General features: G+C 44.6%; 1 protein-coding gene across 4 annotated transcripts in view; it reads left to right on the forward strand.

Annotated features, from left to right (window-relative positions):
- The window catches only part of KCNK10 (potassium two pore domain channel subfamily K member 10), a 118608-nt gene that overhangs the window by 7337 nt on the left and 92871 nt on the right, over positions 1-18400 (forward strand). The window contains exon 1 of one of the 4 annotated variants that reach the window (XM_033107973.1): positions 5829-6021. The exons of the other annotated variants lie outside the window; for them this stretch is intronic. The gene's annotated coding sequence lies outside the window, so the exon portion shown is untranslated. Of the gene's footprint in view, positions 1-5828; positions 6022-18400 lie in introns of those variants that run through there. 4 annotated transcript variants of the gene reach the window in all.

The following is an 18400-nucleotide window of genomic DNA, read 5'->3' on the forward strand; positions in this document are numbered from 1 at the left end:
AGGAGGAAGATACTGTCCTAATTTTATAGTTAAGGGAATTGAGGCACAGAGGGGTTGAATAACTTGCCCGAGGTTACACAGATAGTAGATGGTGGGGTTAGACTAGAATATGGGCCCTTATTACTCTTCAAGTGTAATTCTTCAGTTACTGAACTCTCTGGCTCTTGCCTTGTGAAGTCCCTCAGAGCTTAGGGACTGGAGAAGCTTATTGGGAGGAGAAAGAGAAGAGAGGAGGAGGAGAAGAGATGGGAAGAGGAGGAAGGTAGAGAGGAAGAGGACGGGGAGGACGTGGGAGAGGAGTGAGGCGGTGAATAGCCTTTCCCACAATTCCTCTATGGCTGGGTAGCGTCTCTGCTTCTTCCTCTGGGGGGCCAGTCACTGGCCACTGGACAGACTTCGGGTCTGTTCTTTGAAGGTTAGTGTTAACACAGATTGAGTATGTTTAGCAGGGCAAAAGGGGTAAAGGGGCACCTAGCATTATACCAGAAAGGTCAGGGGACAGTTCCCACTAAATGGACTGTAGGATTTGGGTATTGACAGACTTGAACCTTCAGGTGGAGGCTTCACAGATTGTGGAAAGGAGCTGTAATTATGATGTTTTGCTTACAGCCCCATTACCTGACAATTTAATAGCGCAAAACGAAGGTGGATTGAGAATAGATTGGTTTTGATTGCACTTGGGTAAATTATGCAAAACACTGTCAAGAGGTTTAGGTGGAAAAATAAGACCCAAAGGTAAAACGATTATTCTCTGGTGAGCTCTGGCCTTCCTCCATATTTGTAAAGCTAAGCCTTTCACAAATAGTTACTGTTTGTTTAGTACCTACACAAAAGTAGATTGGCGTGAAGTGTTGTCTTCCGTAACAGAACTTGTATGTGTTCTAAATCACTGGGATATCTTGTTGATGATTTTCTCTGAAAACTGGGATTGGCTTGCTGCTTTTTATGTATATTAAGGGCTTTTAAAAACCAATACAATTAGCAAACAATGGCCTTAATTTGAGGCAAGCAGATCAATATGGCATGAAAAGCTCTGGATTTGGGAGCAAATGAATTAGTTTCTAGAATGAGCTGTAGCAATAATTATCTGTGTGACTTTGGGCTGCTTACTTAGCCTCTCTGGGCTTCACTTTCCTCCCATGTGCAAGGGGCCACTGACATGGCCTCTTTGACCCTATTTCTAACTTCCCTTTTTGATCTGACCTTTGGGCCACTTGGCTTCCTTTCGTTCCTCAAATCGAGAATACTTGTTCCTGTCTCAGGGCATGTTCACATGGCTGACTCCTTTCCATTCTTTGAATCTCAGCTTGAATGTCAGCTCATTAGCGAAAGGTGCCCCTATCCCATCTGAAGACCTCCCCTCTCCTTCCCCAGCCCTGTCACTTTCTAGCACTTGTCGTGATCCGAAACCATCTTACTTACTCATGTGTCACACTCGATGGCAACCTTCCTTGTTAGCATGTGGACTCCATGAGCAGGAACTTTCCCTGCCGTGTTCACTGTCATAACCCCAGTGCCCAGGAAAGTGCCTGGCACAGAGTAGTCACTTGATAACCTTTTGCTGAATCAATGGATGGATGTGGGATGGATTGGAGAGGATCTCTAAGACTTCATGCATGAAGGAAATTCCAGGCCTCTTCTTCTAAGCTGCAATGGCAAAGTACAAGTAGGAAGGGAAGAATATCTCTAAGTAATGAGGTATCAGAAAGGACTCCAATATTTCCACTTCCTTGTAGGCTCCCCGCTCTCTAAAGCCTCCCGCAGACTGTTTTTCTTCTGTTCTCCTGTTCGCCAGGTGTGAAAAGGCTGATGGGGAATGAGACGGGGGCTGGTGGGTGAGCTAACAAAGATATGGGTGGTGTCCAATCAATAATTTGGTTCATATTGGCCATTGGTGTGTAGCTCTTTTTAGATACGTAAATCTACTTAAGGAAGAAGCAAAATTCCGAGCTGGAGCTGGATTTTTTTTTTAACTTCATTTTTAGTGCGTGCTTTAATGCAAAATCCAGAGTGGCCTATGTTGTACGTGGGTAGCATCTTTCAGTTTACAGAATGCTTTTGACAAATTATATCACTTGGTCTTCAAACAGCCCTATTTTTGTCAGTATTGGCGTTTTAGATTTACTGATGGGAGTAGAAAGGGTAAATTACTTCTTTGGGGGCCCAAGGCTGCAAACAGGCAGAACTGGGGCCAACTCAGGCTTTTTGATACTTACATCCAGGGCAATTTCTCTTAAGCTTTCCTCCTTGCCATGTTCTTTGTTCCTTCCACACTCTACCATTCCTTGTTTTCAAAAGTATGTTTAGAGGTTTCTCTGAGCGATTTAGAGGAAAAACGCTCTTGGTTGATCAGTGAGTCCTTAGTCGATGGCTGTTGTCTGCAGGTTGTACTTGCACTGGCCACACTTCATCCCCGGAATTCAGTTGACTTTTGGATCCCACCTCTTTCCTGGCTAAAAAGAAATTTCGGTCTCTTGTGAATGTGAACCATGCTCAGCTTGCAAGGTTGCTTGACCGCTATCTTTATTAATGTGTTTCCAAACTCATTGGTATAGCTTAGATTTTTCTGGAAAGAAAATAATCTATTTTGATTTAATATCCAACTTTCAGAAGATCAGCTTTCCAAATGGGATTAATAATGTGCCCACATCACTACAATTATCCTAGAAAGTGAAGAGGAGAGACGTTCCAAAGATGGTCTGAGCCAAGATTTGGTTCAGGCTTCTTTTCCAGCAGTGTCGAAGGGAGCGTTATCATCCTTTTGCCAATCTCAATGATTGCTAGATAGAATTAAGACTGGGCAAGAAGACTTGGTTATTCCCTCCTGTTTCCAAAACATCTGTGCTTTGGCTCTGTATTGGTCAGCTCAGACTTTTATAACAAAATACCGTAGACTGAGGGTCATAAACAATAGAAATTTCTTTTCTCACAGTTCTGGAGACTGGAAGTTCAAGATCAAGGGCTCATAGGGTTCATGTCTGGTTGAGGACTCTCTTCTTGGGTTACAGATGGCTGCCTCCCTCCGTCTTCTTAAAGGGCACCAGCCCTATTAATTAGAGCTCCACCCTCATGAGCTCTTGTAGCCTTATTTACCACCGAAAAGCCCTATTTTTGACATGGTCAAATGGGGGTTTAAGGTTTCAATATATGAGTCTGAGGGGACATAATCCAGTCCATAGCAGTCTCTATATGAGCATCATCTGAAATCAGATGCATTTAAAAAATACAATCCACATGTTGTTCCACGTTGGGAAACTTCAACCACAACTGAGGTGTGGTGCAAAGTGTATCTAAAATAGGCATAGAGCTAGGGGCCCACTGTTGGCAAGAAAAATGTTTTTTTTGTTTGTTTGTTTGTTTTTCGTTTAAAGATTTTATTGGGGAAGGGGAACAGGACTTTGTTGGGGAACAGTGTGTACTTCCAGGACTTTTTTCCAAGTCAAGTTGTTGTCCTTTCAATCTTAGTTGTGGAGGGTGCCGTTCAGCTTCAAGTTGTTGTCCTTTCAGTCTTTAGTTGTGGAGGGCGCAGCTCAGCTTCAGGTCCAGTTGCCATTGCTAGTTGCAGGGGGCACAGCCCACCATCCTTTGCGGGACTTGAGGAATGGAACTGGCAACCTTGTGGTTAAGAGCCCACTGGCCCATGTAGAAATTGAACCGGCAGCCTTCGGAGTTAGGAGCACAGAGCTCCAACCGCCTGAGCCACGAGGCCGGCCCAGAAAAATGTTTTTTTAAGATAGTGGATTCTTTTTTACATTTAGTCCATAGGGAATTAGAGAGACAGAGTGTTTGATGATGAAACAGAATGAAACCATTTTATTGATAGCCAATGAGGCGGTTTTAGTTTGGATAGCTCCCTTGGCTGAAGCAGTCAGGTGCATAAAAGTGACCATCTTTTGCTGTCCTCAGATTCTTTTCAAAAGGACACTTATTGGATGATCCAGACAGGGTTAGAGTTGGTAAGGGGTTCAGCTTTGCATGACTTAGTTTTGGAATCTACCTAAATGTGGCACCAGCACCATGTTGGTTACTTGTGGTGCTGTAACCAGCACCTGGCAGGTTACTTGTGGAGGAAAGAGGAAAAATGTTCAGAGTCCACCTGCCCAAATTCATTCTACCCAGTGATCAATGAGATTGGCAAAAGGATGCTGAGGTTCCCCAGATGCTGCTAGAAAAGAAGCCTGAGCCAAATCTTGGCTCATGCCATCTTTGGAGCATCTTTTTTCTTTATAGAGGTCAAAAAGACCATGCACTTTTGGGCTCTGGTCCTAGTGGTACTCAGTAGTACTCAGCGGGAACTTTACTGTTTTTCTGTGTCAGGCTCAGTATTGTTATCCAGAATGGAGAAACAAAAACCTCATATTTACTTTCTAGAACGTTTAATTGTGGTTTGTAGACACAGTTTGAGATTTTTTTTTCTCCCTCACAAGTATCTGGAGCTGAGTACTATAAATTGAAAATGAAAACTGACTTTCTAATTCTTCTTTTAAGGTTGAGGTGGTGGGGGTGCAGGTGGGGGCTTAGGGCCTGAACCACTGGCAAGGGAAGGAGTGGTCACAAGGGAATTTTATCCCTCTTCTTTCTCCATTCCCAGAGCCAGGGAGATGGGGAGGGGTGGGCATAAAAGGTTGTATGGAGGAGCAGGTGGGTAGGATTTCAGGGGATTCCAGCTTCTATACTACCAATCACTTTGGTTGCATTACTTATCCTTTCCATGGAGGAAATGTTGAAGCAAAGTGGAGTGGTGCGAAAACATGGGATCTGGAGAGTTGACCACTGCCATACATAAACCACATGATCACAGGGAACTTTACCTCCCTTATTCCTCCCCCTCCCTTTTTTCCTCCTTCCCTCCCTCCCTCCCTCTCTCCTTCCTTCTTTCATTCCTTCCTTTCTTCCTCCCCTCCCCATTTCTTCAGAGCTCTGATCTCAATTTCTATCTCTTAGAACTGAGTGTTATGGATTGAAAGTGAAACCTGACTTTCTAATCCTAATTTTTTTCATTCAACTACCCAATGCACACTGGTAATAGTGCTTGCAGTTAAAAAAGAGATGCTTGAAGAGACAATGCAGATTTGCTCAAGTGCTGAAGAACCTGGAAGCCACAGTGCCCTGTGCAGAATGGCCTAAAATGCCAATATTTGTAATTCTGGCATATAAGCTAGTTACAATTTTACTACCAGAAAAATGAGTTTCTTATGTGCAAGCAGGCCTGTGGGTCTCCCAAATAATAACCCATCAAATATTTTAGCAGCATAAAGATAAACGGTATAACTTACCAAATTGAATGTGGTATGAACCTGACAGTCGGAATAGAGATGGTCAGTATTAGGTATGATATTTGAACATCCTGAACGTCCACTCACTTTTATTATGTGAGACAAGAACACAGGCCGAATGTTTAAGAAAAATCAATGGAAGGAAAAGCTTAGAGATGAAAAGCGTCTACCCATTGACTTACTGTTTTTTCTCTGCAAATTTGAGACAACCTATTGTTACCCATTTTAACCATAAACCAGCTCGAGTCAGCACCCGGATTTACTGGTTGAGAATGTTGCTTTAGGCCAAAGGCATTCATTTTTCATAGTGGAATTTGAGGCCGTATGGGAAGTAGATATGATAGATCTAGTCCAGCCTATACATCCTTAAAATAACCTGAGAGGAGTAAATGCATGTTATATTAATTTAACCAAGCCTCTGGGCAAGATGCCACCAGCACAGGAACTTAGAGTGGGAGGGTCCGGGTTCTAGTGCTGGCTCTGCCACTCTCATGCAAAAGGAAAGAGCTGAGATATTGATCCCAGACGTCCTTTCATGCCCTGATAGTCTGAGGTTGCCTGGGTCCCAGTTTGAACTACCTCACTTTCTAGTGGCTGATTTGGGCAGCTACCGTCATTTCTCTGTGACTTGGTCTCTCATCTGTAAGGTGAAGCTGAGCCTGCACTTCCTTGTTTTGTTATGTGGATTAAATGAACTGATATACACAAGGCTCTCAGGAGCATCCTGAAGTATCTCAAGGGGTCGGTGAGTAGTACCTGCATTATGCTGTTATCATGGTTGCAGGGGCCCCTGTTCTGTGAAACCAGGAAGGTCTCCAGCTCCAGCCTCTTAAGAAGCACCTGGTTTACTTTCCAGATCATCTGGGAGGGTGGCCTAGAGCAGAGCACCCCCTTTCTGGGACTCTCTTAGCATCCCAGTATTTTTATCCTTGGTTAAAAATCCCAGGCTATTCTGGTCAAACCAGAGGAAAAACGTGGTTTGGAATCACAGTCCTTGACTCTCAGTTATTGTTCTACCAGTTTTATTATCTGTGTGAACTTGGGCAAGTCACTTAATCTTTCTGAGCCTCAGTGTTCTCCTGGGTAAAATAAAGATAACAGTAATACCTACTTCACAATTGCTGAGATGACCAAATGAGATGATAAATGTGAACAAGCTTCACAAACTGTTGAGTTCTAGATCAGCATTTCCCAAAGTGTGTTCCATGGGACGCAGACTAGTCTCATCAGATGCTCTGTGGAAAAAAAAAAAAAAAGTGGTTTCATGGTCAAGTCACCTTGCAGAATGATGCGTGCTCATTCCTTTCTGGAGAGTCTTCATGCACAGTAGCTGGTTATTAGTTAGGTATTGCCATGTAACAAATAACCCCAACATTCGGTGGCTTAAACCAATGATAAATGTTCATTATCTCATAGTTTCTGTGGATCAGGAATTCGAAACAGCTTAGTTGGGTGGTCTGGGTAGGAGTCCCTTGGTGGTTGTGATCAGATGTTAGCAGGGGTTGCTGTCATCTGATGTTTTGACTGAGACTGGGGCATCTGCTTCTGACGTGGCTCGTTCATGTGACTTGCAAGTCGCTGCTGGTTGTTGGGGAGAGGACTCATTTCCTGCCAATGTGGCCCTGTGTGTCCTTATAGGCTGCCTGAGTGTCCTTGCAAAATGGTGTCTGTGTTCCCCCAGAACAAGCCATTTAAGAGAGAACAAGGTGGAACTGATAATACCTTGTATGACCTAGCCACGGAAATCACATATCATTCCTACCATCATGTTCTTTTTCCCCAGTTTTATGAGATACAATTGACATAAACATTGTTTTAGTTTTAAGTGTGTGACTAATGATTTAATATTTGCAGCTACTGTGAGATGATCACCCCAATAATTCTAGTTAACATCCATCACCTCATATAATTACAATTTTTTTTCTCGTGATGAGAACTTTTAAGATCTACTCTCTTACAACTTTCAGATATACAATACAGTATTATCAACTATAGTCACCATGCTACACATTACATTCCCAGGACTTATTTATCTTATACCTGCAAGTTTGTAGCTTTTGACCACCTCCACCCATTTTACCCACTCCCCACCCCCTGCTTCTGATAACCACCAATCTGTTCTGTTTCCATGAGATTGCTTGTGTTAGAGTCCACATATAAGTGAGATCATACAGTATTAGCCTTTCTCTGTCTGACTTATTTCACTTAGCATAATGGCCTCACGGTCCAATGTTGTTGCAAATGGATTTACCACCACATTCTTTTCATTAGATGAAAGTCAGTAAGTTTAGTTCACACTTGGGGATGGGGTGGGGGGGGAGAGTAAGCTCACTCTGGAAGGGAGGAATGTCACAGAATTTGAGGACAATTTAAATTCACCATAAACATTTCCCCCTATTACTTATTGAGTGAGTATTAAGTGCCAGACACTGTGCTAAATGCTCTATAGTCAGTGTCTCATAGAATCCTCTTTGTTACCAAAGAAACAGGTGAGATCATTATCCCTTCTTTCTGAACCAAGAGGTTGAGGCTTACAGAGCTTAAGCAACTTTCCCAAAGTTACCTTGTAGCTCTGTGACTTGAACCTGCGTGTCTGTTAACGCTGGCGCCCTCTCCTCTAGTTTGTACACTTCCCCTGCTAATCCCGCAGCACAGAAACTTGCTGATTTTGTTTAACCCTGCATTTTCCCTTACCCACAGAACCATGGTTCACTAAATGCCATTGACCCCTCCTATTACCCGCTGCAGGAAATGGTATTTTAGAAAGACAGCGACTATGAAGAATATGAATACAGTCTTATAACAGATCCCAGCATACCTACCAATCCAAGCAGGTTATTCAAATACAGAAAGCATCTATTGAACCTGTCTTGTGTGGGCACCATGCTATGTGTAGGTCTGTAAAACATTTACCAAAAAATGATGACACGATATACCCTATTTCTTCTCACTGTGAAACGAGAGGTTGAGTATGACACCTCGTGGACCCACTTCTTTTACAGAGTCCCATTCTTTGACAGCCCCCTTCCTTTACAGATTCAGTGACTGAAAACCCAACCTCCTTGGATAAAGCCAGAGGAATAGGACATCCTTCAGGCTGAGCAGCAGACATGTCAGGGAATGGGGTGTCTGGTGTGTGTCTGCTGTGTGTCTGCAGCAGACCTCCTCTCTGAATGGTGTGACTGAAGCACAAGTCGGAATGTAGCCAAGATGGCTGGGACGCTGTGCCTGGGGGTGACGGCACACACACAGGCCAAGCCACTGGTAGAGGACTGTTAGCACTCCCTGTCATATTTCCAGTAAACATTCTTTGACTACCTTGTTGCTTTTTCTGCACATTCTGGAAGAGAAAACAATTTCCAGGAAGCAGGATGCATTTGATACCTTAGAGGTTCCCATGTTTCCAAACGTTGCATGCCTGGCTTATTTCTGAGGAGATTGTATATTCTGAGGAAAGTTTTGGAGCTTTTCTGTCCTGGGTAGAGGAGAATGAAGACATGGGCTTTGTTGACTATGTCACTTTGCCTGCACAAAATGGCAAAGAGAGGCCCCAGGACAGGGGGAGAGTGGGTTGAATGAGGCTGCCTGTGGTCTTGGTTCCATTCTGGAGCCAACTCTCATGGCATCTGTAGTCATAGTAACCATGGGCTGAAAAATCCTCAGGCTGTAGATATGCCATTGTACCCTCCTTTGGTTCCGTTGTTTTTCCCTCTATTCCTTCACACAGAAACTGTCCCCACCCCCTGAGCCCATCCCCACCTCCTCCCCCCACACAGTGGCCGACTTTCACGGTCGTTTCTATGCTGGTAATTTAACTTCTTACTGACTCTTCATTTCCTGAGGCCTCACTTTCGGTTCCTGGATCCGCAACTGGTTTATTATGACCCGGGCGAAGCCACACGCACATAATTTCCTCAGCGTTTCAAACTTTGTTATGAAAAATTGGTCATAAGTCATGCAGTGTACACACTCTAGACTTAATTGTACCTGTGAATAATGATGGTGGCTCATGACACTCATTGTCTTGAATAAAAATCCTCCTACACTTAGAGTCTGGTTTAGATGTTGACAGTTTTTGGATGTGTTACAAAAGAACAGAGAAAGCCAGTGAGGCGCAGTAAGGGAGCACTGGTCTCTGGCCAGGAGACCTGGAGTTTGGTGGCACGGTGGCATGAGGGTGAGATTTAGGTGGTGGCCAGATTCTGCAGGGTACTGTGCACATTATGAAGGAAAATTTTTTTTTTTTTTTTTTGGAATAGTGGGAAGGCACTGAATGGTTTGAAATAGGAAGATGACACAATCAGATTTGTATTTTAAAGAATATTTAAACCGCTCACACAGTGAATGATTGATTCAGCAAATGTTTATGGAGGACACAGACTCTGCCATGTATGCTGCTGGCGGGGGGACTTACCTGAGGGACTCTGTGTCTTCCTGTAGGGATCACAGGAATTTTTTAAAAACATTTAGGCAGGAAAAGAGCTTTTGTTGACATCTTTGGTTTACGACAACCACATCCAAACTTCTGGTTACAAATGGGATGTGCATCTTAAAGCAGTGGCCACCGCATTTTCAATTTCTGTTCATTAAAATTGCCTTTCTCCTGGCTTTGTTCCATGGCCCTTGCTTGATTCCGTGATAATTTACATATCTGGAATCAACAAATCAATTCAGCAAATACTATGGCATGCCCACGTTTTATTGTACTTCAGCAGCCTTTCGGAAGCATTCCACTATCAGCCCAGCATAACGGGCCTAATAAAAATTGCAGCATCCCCTCCATACCCACTGTCACTTTGTTCCTGGAGTGTCAGGAGACATTGTGACATTTGGGTTTTTCTCTTTGGCTCTAGTGGGACCCCCTGCTAGTTGCATCCTTGTGGCCTCAGCTCAGAAGTCGTCCCCAAAGCCTGAATTAATGAGAGTCTATGATGTGCTGATCCCTTTCTCAGGCAGGGTGAGAACACAGCTTCTATAGCGGCATGAAGGCCTGCTATCAGGCAATAATCTCTGCATTCAGACTCAGTTCTAAAGACTGGCAGAGCCCACAGCCACAGGGGGTGGGATTAAAGGAGCCTTGTAAGTCCTGTTCATAACTGACCTACATCACTCTTTCCCATGACTGCCAGATTGCCTAAAATCTACTGGTACCTCTCGACACATCAATCTTTCATTCATGCATGTGGTTATTCCATACACATTTATCGAGTGAGTGCCCACAGAAATGGGGCTAGGCACGAGACTCATGAAAAAGACCCGAGGCTTGCTACCCAGAAAAGTCATCGTCTAGCCACCAAGACAGGTGCATAAACAAGTATTATGACATACCATCATCAGTGAATGTCCTGATTAGCAATATGGACCAAAACATCTCCAGGATGCCTCTAGTTAAAATGCAAATATATTTCCTCTGGATGACATATGAACTTTCAATTACTCATTGGTATAGCCAAGCCGAGTCAAGAGGGAATGGGACTCAGGACTGAAATGTAGTGATGGGTTGGTGTAAAAGTGGGGAAGGGCACAGTCAAGAGCGTGGAAGAGAAGCTTTGGGGAGGTGCCATGTAGGGAGCAGATGGAGGGCCCTGGCTACCAATAGGGTCATGTGATGAGGGCTGATGGGATGGAGGTGCCACAGGGGCAAGCAGAGGGCAGAAGCGTGGTGACAGAGGGGATACTTTCACTTACGTGAATGTCCAGTTCACATTAAAGTCACTTCAGAAATTGGAAAGGACTCTGAGACATCTAAACCCTCTGAGGCTTCTCAGAGGATAACACTGTCGTCTAGAGAGGTTGTCACTTGCCCTTGCCCAGACAGCGGAGGGGACAGAGCCCTCCCTTCGAACCCTTCGGGGCTAACCTCCGTTACTCAGCATTGCCTCTCATGGTAATGCCAGCGGGTTCTGGGCCTGTTTTTCTCTCCCGCTTTCCTTTGGGAAGAATTAACAAAGAGCTGTAGCTCTACTGGAGCCTAGAGCATATTGGTTCTGAGATTTTAAACTAAATCCTCCATGAGCCTATAACAAGTATGGATGGGAGACTATATTCAGCCTCTTGGAGAAGATGTCCATCCATTTACTCAGTGAATATTAACTGAGTGTCTTCTTTGTTCCCAGAGGCACAGCAATGAACAACACAGAGGCCCTGGCCCGTCTCCCCCTCCCCGTAACGTACCACCGGGCCAGAACTCAGTCTCTCTTACAGACACTCAAGTCAACTTCCTCTGCACTTGAGAAATCTCTTTCAAGCGCAGATAAAGGGCTTTAAACAGTGTCACAATACGGATGAAAACAAGGCCGTTCTGATGTTGCATCACTCTGGGAAAAATGTTTAGTTTGATAATTTAGCAGGAAATGAGTGTTGATCCTGCTGGAGTCATCATTCCGTCAGAAAAGTCAGCGATTACAAAGAAAGCCTCAAAACTGCCTCGTTTATAGTGAAGTTTTATTAAGCACCGTTGTTAATTAGGACTGTGTGGCTTGTGTGTGTATCACTGGGATGTGTCCCTGTGATGATGACATGTAAATTAATCTCCAAGGAACTGCAAGAGGCCGAAATGTTAGGTTCTTAAATTCTCTCTCCCTAGCAGATGGGAACTTTCTGCTACATGTGATTCCCAAAGTGTCTAAATTTACGTGTCTTCTGAATAGGGGAAATTGGGGCTCCTGTTGGTTATGAGCCTGGCAGTCTCTTTGCTGCATCTGGGAAGCTGGGACAGACTGCGGTCAACAGTGCTTCCAGGAGGCCAGCCTGGGTCAGGGGGCGCTTAAGGAGGCAGCAGCTGGGTGGACCGGCTGAAGCGTCCACTGTGGAGCCAGGGAGCTGTGAGGGTATTGCCTGGAGTTTGAGGCACGGTTTGCGGTGAGGACCCACCTTCGCTGCTAAGATTCTCAGCTGAGTGGCTGGGAGAGACCTGTAGGAGCTCTCCTGCCGGCAGCTACCGGAGGTTTCTGCTCTTTATGCTGCTCCTCGCTATCAAGGGAACCCTGCCCGGCGGTGCTGGTGGTGCTAACAGTGGTCGTGCTGCTGTGGAGATGAAGGGTGTGTGATGAGAAGGTGTGCAAGAGTTCGGGTTTGTTCCCCGTTCTGCCACCCCCAAGCTGTGGCTCTTAGGCGCTAACTTCCCTCTCTTTGCCTGCTTCCCCTCCCGACAACCAGAAATGATCGCAGTACCCTAGGGGTTGTGAGACTTAAATGAGACAACACACACACAGGACAGAGCACGGCGCCCGGCACACAAGAGGTGCCTCCCAAATAATGATCATATTACTGGTAACACCCATGTCCTGAGGGTCTGCATCAGGCACAGTACTCAGGGCTTAACACATAAGATATAATTTGTGCTTCACAGCAGGCGGAGTCATTTCGCTTGTTCTTCCAGTTAATATCCTAATGTTCAGCCAAACGCCCTAGACGCTCATGGCTTCCAAAGAACCTGCACGTAACGAGGGCTCCAGATCTGTTTTTTAATGTTTTAAATAACAGCTTTATTAAGGTATAACTTACATAGCATAACATGTACTCATCGAAAAACGTATAGTTCAGTGGTTTTTTTTCACTATATTCACAGACTTGTGTAATCATTACCACTCTCCAATTTTAGAAAAATTTTCTCACTCTAAAAAGAAACCCTATACCCAGTGAAGCAGTCACTCCCCATTTCCCCTCATTCTCTCCCAGTCCTAGGCAACCACTAATCTACCATGGACATATCTATTTTGGACATTTCATATGAATGGAATCATATGCATAACAGGTGGCTTTTTGTGATGGGTTTCTTTCACTTAGCATTCATCCATATTTATTTTTGAATGAATGTCAATCATCTGAGATAGGCAGTATTAGGTCTTCCATTTTGAAGATGAGGAAACCAAAGCTGATAGTGTGTGTGTAACGCTCACAGCCATCCCACTTGAAAGTGCTGGGGTTTGCACCCAGGTCTGTGTTGGCTCCGAGGCCATTCTCTTTTCATCTACTACTTGCTGGCCTCTGATTGGGCCTCTGCATCCTGCTGAACACCATCTAGGTAGAGGAGTGTGTCACGTGAGGTGCGAATGCCCTGGGCCTCAGGCCTGGCCCTCCTCATTGCTGTGGTTGTGGGAGTCTCTCCTCACAGGACTCTGGTATGCTCCATCAACCTCAGGAGGGGAATATGGCTTCATGACTATATACCCACATGGTGGCTTCTGAGCCTTGTGTTGGCCTATCTAGTTCTTCTGCCCATTTCTCAAAGGTCATGACAGGAACTGGGAAAATTATAGAAAGGAAAATGAAGGGAGTAGTATGCTTTTTGGGGTCAAAGCCCAGCAATCCAGTCACTTGATGTGATGAAGGAAATGTCATCCTTCTTGCTTCATCTTTAATAGTAGAGTGTAATTAAACACTAACAAGTGTAAGATGGCCCCCTCTCCCAACCCCAGCACGTTTCCTGAGACATGAGATCGAGTATACATGCCTCAGTTGCTGCAGCATCAGGAGTGGTGAGCACAGGCGTTTGTGGAAGGGACAGGCCTAACTCCAGCTGGCGCCTGGACAGGGATGTGTGTCTCCGTTGTACATTCATCGGGGACCTACCTAGTCTGTGATGGTGAGACAGCACATCCTATGAAGTGCTCGTATTCTCTGTTTTCCAAAAACTGCCTCTGTCCTGCTGTTCCCTCACATGCTGTTCTAGAGAAAAGGCCTCCTTTCATTATTAAAAATGGAAATGAGCTTTGCATCTTCTACCAAAGAAGGAAAATGACCTTATGTACCTACATGTTTCTCTAGAAACACCATTAGACGTTAGTTTGACTTAAAACTCGTGGGAATTGGTCTTTGAATGAGCCACTTAGCGGAAAGCAGGTGAAAAGCCCAGAACTCAGGAAGCAATTACGTGTTTGCTTTGTAGATTTCTCATACAAGTGGCCTCAGTACTGGCCTCGGTTTATGTGAGACTTTCAGCGTCAGCCTTGTATGATGTAGCAGACATGTCCATCCTTATCCCTTTGCTCTTAAAACTTCAGTGCAAGGTGGCTGACTTCCAACTTCCAATTCTTGTCTGTTTTGCCTTTTCCTTGACCGAACCTACTTTGTTCCTCCTATGGAAGGCAGAGATTACAGGGGAATTAGTGCTCCCCCAAAGCAGCACTCACCCAATGACTGTTGGGAGATGGTGTATAAATACCCCAGTTCTCTCAGCCTTGGGTGGGATAACTCAGGAATATGTTGTGCGTGGAGTCCCAGTTTCCCCAGAGGGAAACATTCCATTCTCCAGCAGTAATAGCTAGCTTGATATTGTACCTTTTATTGGTGTTCTTGGCTGCCTTCCAATTCTTGTCTTTCTTTTCCACTCCCCTACTGGTGCTTTTTTCGCCTCCCAAACAACTACTGTGCTCAAGTCCTTATCTTAGGATCAGCTTCGAGGGGAACCCAAATTGAGACATATGGTGAAGCTTTATCCTTTCGTTGCTTCTCGGCCTGATTCCCAGTCACCTAGCTTTGAGTGAGAGAATAAGGTACAGTGCCCCAAGATGCTTCCCAGGCAGGCTAAAGGCTCTCAGGGGATACAATCTCTAGGTAATCAGCAGCTTTCTCCCCAAGATATCTTCAGCACAAATCCTGGTGCGGGTGAGTAATCCATAAAGCATGAAAAGAGAGGTTAAGCCTTGATGAGACTCATCTCAGCCTCCTCAAACCATTTGTTTCTATAATTCACCCTCTGAGAAGATGGCAAAATGAAGTACAATTGATTCTCGTTATTTGCAGTGGTGATGGCCCAGAACATGGATGTGATTACTGAGTTAGCAAATCCCGAACCATTGCTTCTAGGGGAAATCCAGGGCTAGGTTCCTACAAGCCTCTAATCACCACGTTTTTATCGACTGCTCAATACATAACCTTGTTTTTGTGTTTCTGTTTAAAGACACCTTATTGAGTATATGTTCTCAATTCATTAATATCGAACTCACGCCACCAGCACTGGCTCCTGCCTGACGGAACATACCTACCATGTGTATTTTCTCCGTAAGGCACCAGACTTGCACTTAGGAACGGTAGACAGCACTTCAGCACTATGCTTGAATGCGATTTTAAACAATGAAATACCTGACAAGAAGCACAAAAATGGGAAAAACATGGCACTAAGTAGACCATGAGGAGGACACTTGCTTACAGTGTGAGAGCCGCCACAAGAAAGCAGTGTGTTGCCCTGCTCGACCTCACCTGGGAAAATGCATGTTGAATGATTCAATTTTTTTGTTGCTCTGCACATGTTTGCAAATGACGGTGAAAGTGCCCTGAATGTTGATTTGGGGGTTACAGATAAATTTTAGCAAGCAGGAGAATTTGTAAATATAGGATTATGAATGATAAGGGTTGACTCTCTTTGTCACCCCAGGACTCCATTTCAATTCAGCATCTTTATCAAACACCATGTGCCAGGCTCTGTGATGGATTCTGAGATGACAATTAGATACTCCCTGCCCTTAAGGAGTTTCCAGTCTGGTGGCATAGGGAACTCAAATTATGACACAAGACAGGATACATACTCCAGACGAGAGATAAACAATTCCATGGGGCTGTGAAGGAGGGAATTGAAAGTACAGATGGAGGGGAAGCTTTAGATAGGTCTTGAGAGATGTTTCACCTTTTGAGCATTTCATACATCACTGAAGAAAAGGAAACAATTGGTCAGAACAACCTCATTTCCCTCCACCAAGTCTGCTGGACTACTTGCATCTGTACTCATTGTCCTGCTTTCGTTCCTCTGTAGGTGAAACGTGTCTGCTCCTAACGCCAACCCCTCCATGTTCTTTTGGTCCTCCTCTCTTCTCCTGAACCATCACTCTCTTTTCTACTTGAATATTGGTGCCACTAGTGTAAAAAAGTGCTTCAATACCTACCCTCATCCCTTTGACCCCACATTCCCCCACCTATTTCCTTTATACCCTTCACAGCAACATTGCTTGAAAGAATTGTCTGGAGTCATGGTCTCCATGTCCTCATCTCACTTTCTTTCTAACCCACCATCACTTCCCTGGACTGCTCTAAATGGGGTCACCAGCGGCCATTGCATCCCCTTTCTGTTCTTTTATCTTAAGTATCAGTTAGGATGCTTTCAGCTGAATGTTGCAGAATGTCCCATTAAAAAAGGCTTAAACAATAGGGACATTTACTGTTAAGAGAGTTATCTTCTCACTGAACAAGAGGGCTCCCGGGTTGACTCAGCTGTTTTGTGATGCTGTCAAGGACCCAGGTTTGTCCAGCTTCCTGTCCTGCCTGCCTTCATCCCATTGGCAAAGGCTCTCCCTATAATGGTAAGAGCTACAGAAGCACCATCAGGCATTGTGTCATCTAAACCCAGGGAGAGAAATGAAGTAGCCTTTTTCCTTATATATCTCTGTTAATCATGGAGGGTATTTGCCCCCCTAGGAGCCCCACAGCATACTTCTTACATCAATCCCCAAAGCACTCACTGTCAAAGGGGGATGGTATTATCATTATTGGTTTGGATCAATAAAGATTTATCTGTTAGCAAGGAAGGGGGAGGGGCTAAAGTGAAAGTACTGGGCAGAGCCTGTCACATCTTCCTTGACACCTTGTGGCCATTTTGACATTTGGCCACTCCCTCCTTCTGGAAGCACTTCACTTCTGTCACTTGCCTTGTGACAGTATTTCCTCTGGGTTTTCCTTCACTCTTTGTGGCTGCTCCTCACTTTCCTATTGGCTGCTTCTCCGGTGCTCTCCCTCTAAACAGCTGAGTGACCAAGAACTTGGACTTGAGGTGTCCCTAGTATCTGTCTGCGGTTCTCCCTTAGTGGTCTCACAGCCCTGAATGTTTCTCCAGATTTGCACATCCACCTGCCTCCGTGATGTTTCCACTCACACATCTAATGACCCTCTCATACTCCAAAGATTGAAACAGGACTATGGACTTCCCATCCCAAACCTGCTCCTCCCAAAGATTTCGTCACCACAATAAACAGTCCCACCATCCACACAGTTGCTGAAGCAGAAATCTAGGTATGATATGTGAGTCTTTTTTTTTTCTTGCTCCCTGTCATTTCACATCCATTCATCAGCAAGTCATGTCAACTAGGACATCTGAAACACATCCAGAATCTGTTTGTTTATTTCTTTCTGTTCCTACCCTTCAAGTCCGAAGCATTCTCTCAGCTGGATGGCTGATATAGGCTTTTTATTGGTTTTTTTGGTCCCTATTTCTACTCCTGCTCTCTATAATTCATCTCCCACCAAACAACCCAAATGATCCTTTAAAAAGGTAAGTCAGATCCTGTTCTACCCACAGCTTAAAATTCTCGAATAGTGTCCCTTTCCACTTGGCACTAACTTCTAGCTTCTGAGGCTGGCCTGGGAAGCCGTATGTGATGGCTGTTGCTTACTTCCTCTTTAAACCTCACCCAGAGTCTAGCCCTCTCTAGACTTATTCCTGTTCCTTGAATAAACTAAGCCCCTCCTGATCTTAGGGCATTTGTAGGACCCATTTTCTCTCCCTGAATGCTGTGCCACTGGACCTTCATGGGACTGACTCCTCGCCTCTGAAATCTCAGCCCAAATGTCACCTCCTCAGAGATTCTTTTCTAACCACTCACTCGTGCAGGTTACCCTCTGTCATTGCACACCCTCTGCTTTATGCCCATCCCTCACTGAAAATTTTCTTTTCTGTTTATTAATTTAATAAGCTGGAACTGAAAAATTAATAAACCAAAAATGCTAAAGTGATATTTCTATGAAGTCAAGGGAGGAGAGCGTTTTAAGAAGGGGAATTTAATTAGCAGCTTTAAATGCTCTACAGAGACCGAAGATGGTGATGAGAATGATAGTGACATGGTAGTGATAGTGAATGGTAGTGACAACCAGCCTTTCTTGTTACTATGAACCTGGCAGGCATTTCACGTACATTCTCTTATTTAGTCCTGACACTGTCTCTGTTGTCAGGGAATGTTATGGTGGCCATTTTACAGAGGAGAACATTGAGGCTTATGGAGCTCAGGCACAGTGCCTGGTACGCAATAGCTGGCAATTGGTGTTTGCTATGTGAGTAAAGGATTTCCTCAGGGTCTTGGAGCTGGCAAATGGTAAAGTTGAGAGTCTAACCTCTGTCTGAGTGAAACTAAAGCTTG

Source organism: Rhinolophus ferrumequinum, chromosome 6 (assembly GCF_004115265.2).
Source record: "Rhinolophus ferrumequinum isolate MPI-CBG mRhiFer1 chromosome 6, mRhiFer1_v1.p, whole genome shotgun sequence".
Taxonomy (NCBI): domain Eukaryota; kingdom Metazoa; phylum Chordata; class Mammalia; order Chiroptera; family Rhinolophidae; genus Rhinolophus; species Rhinolophus ferrumequinum.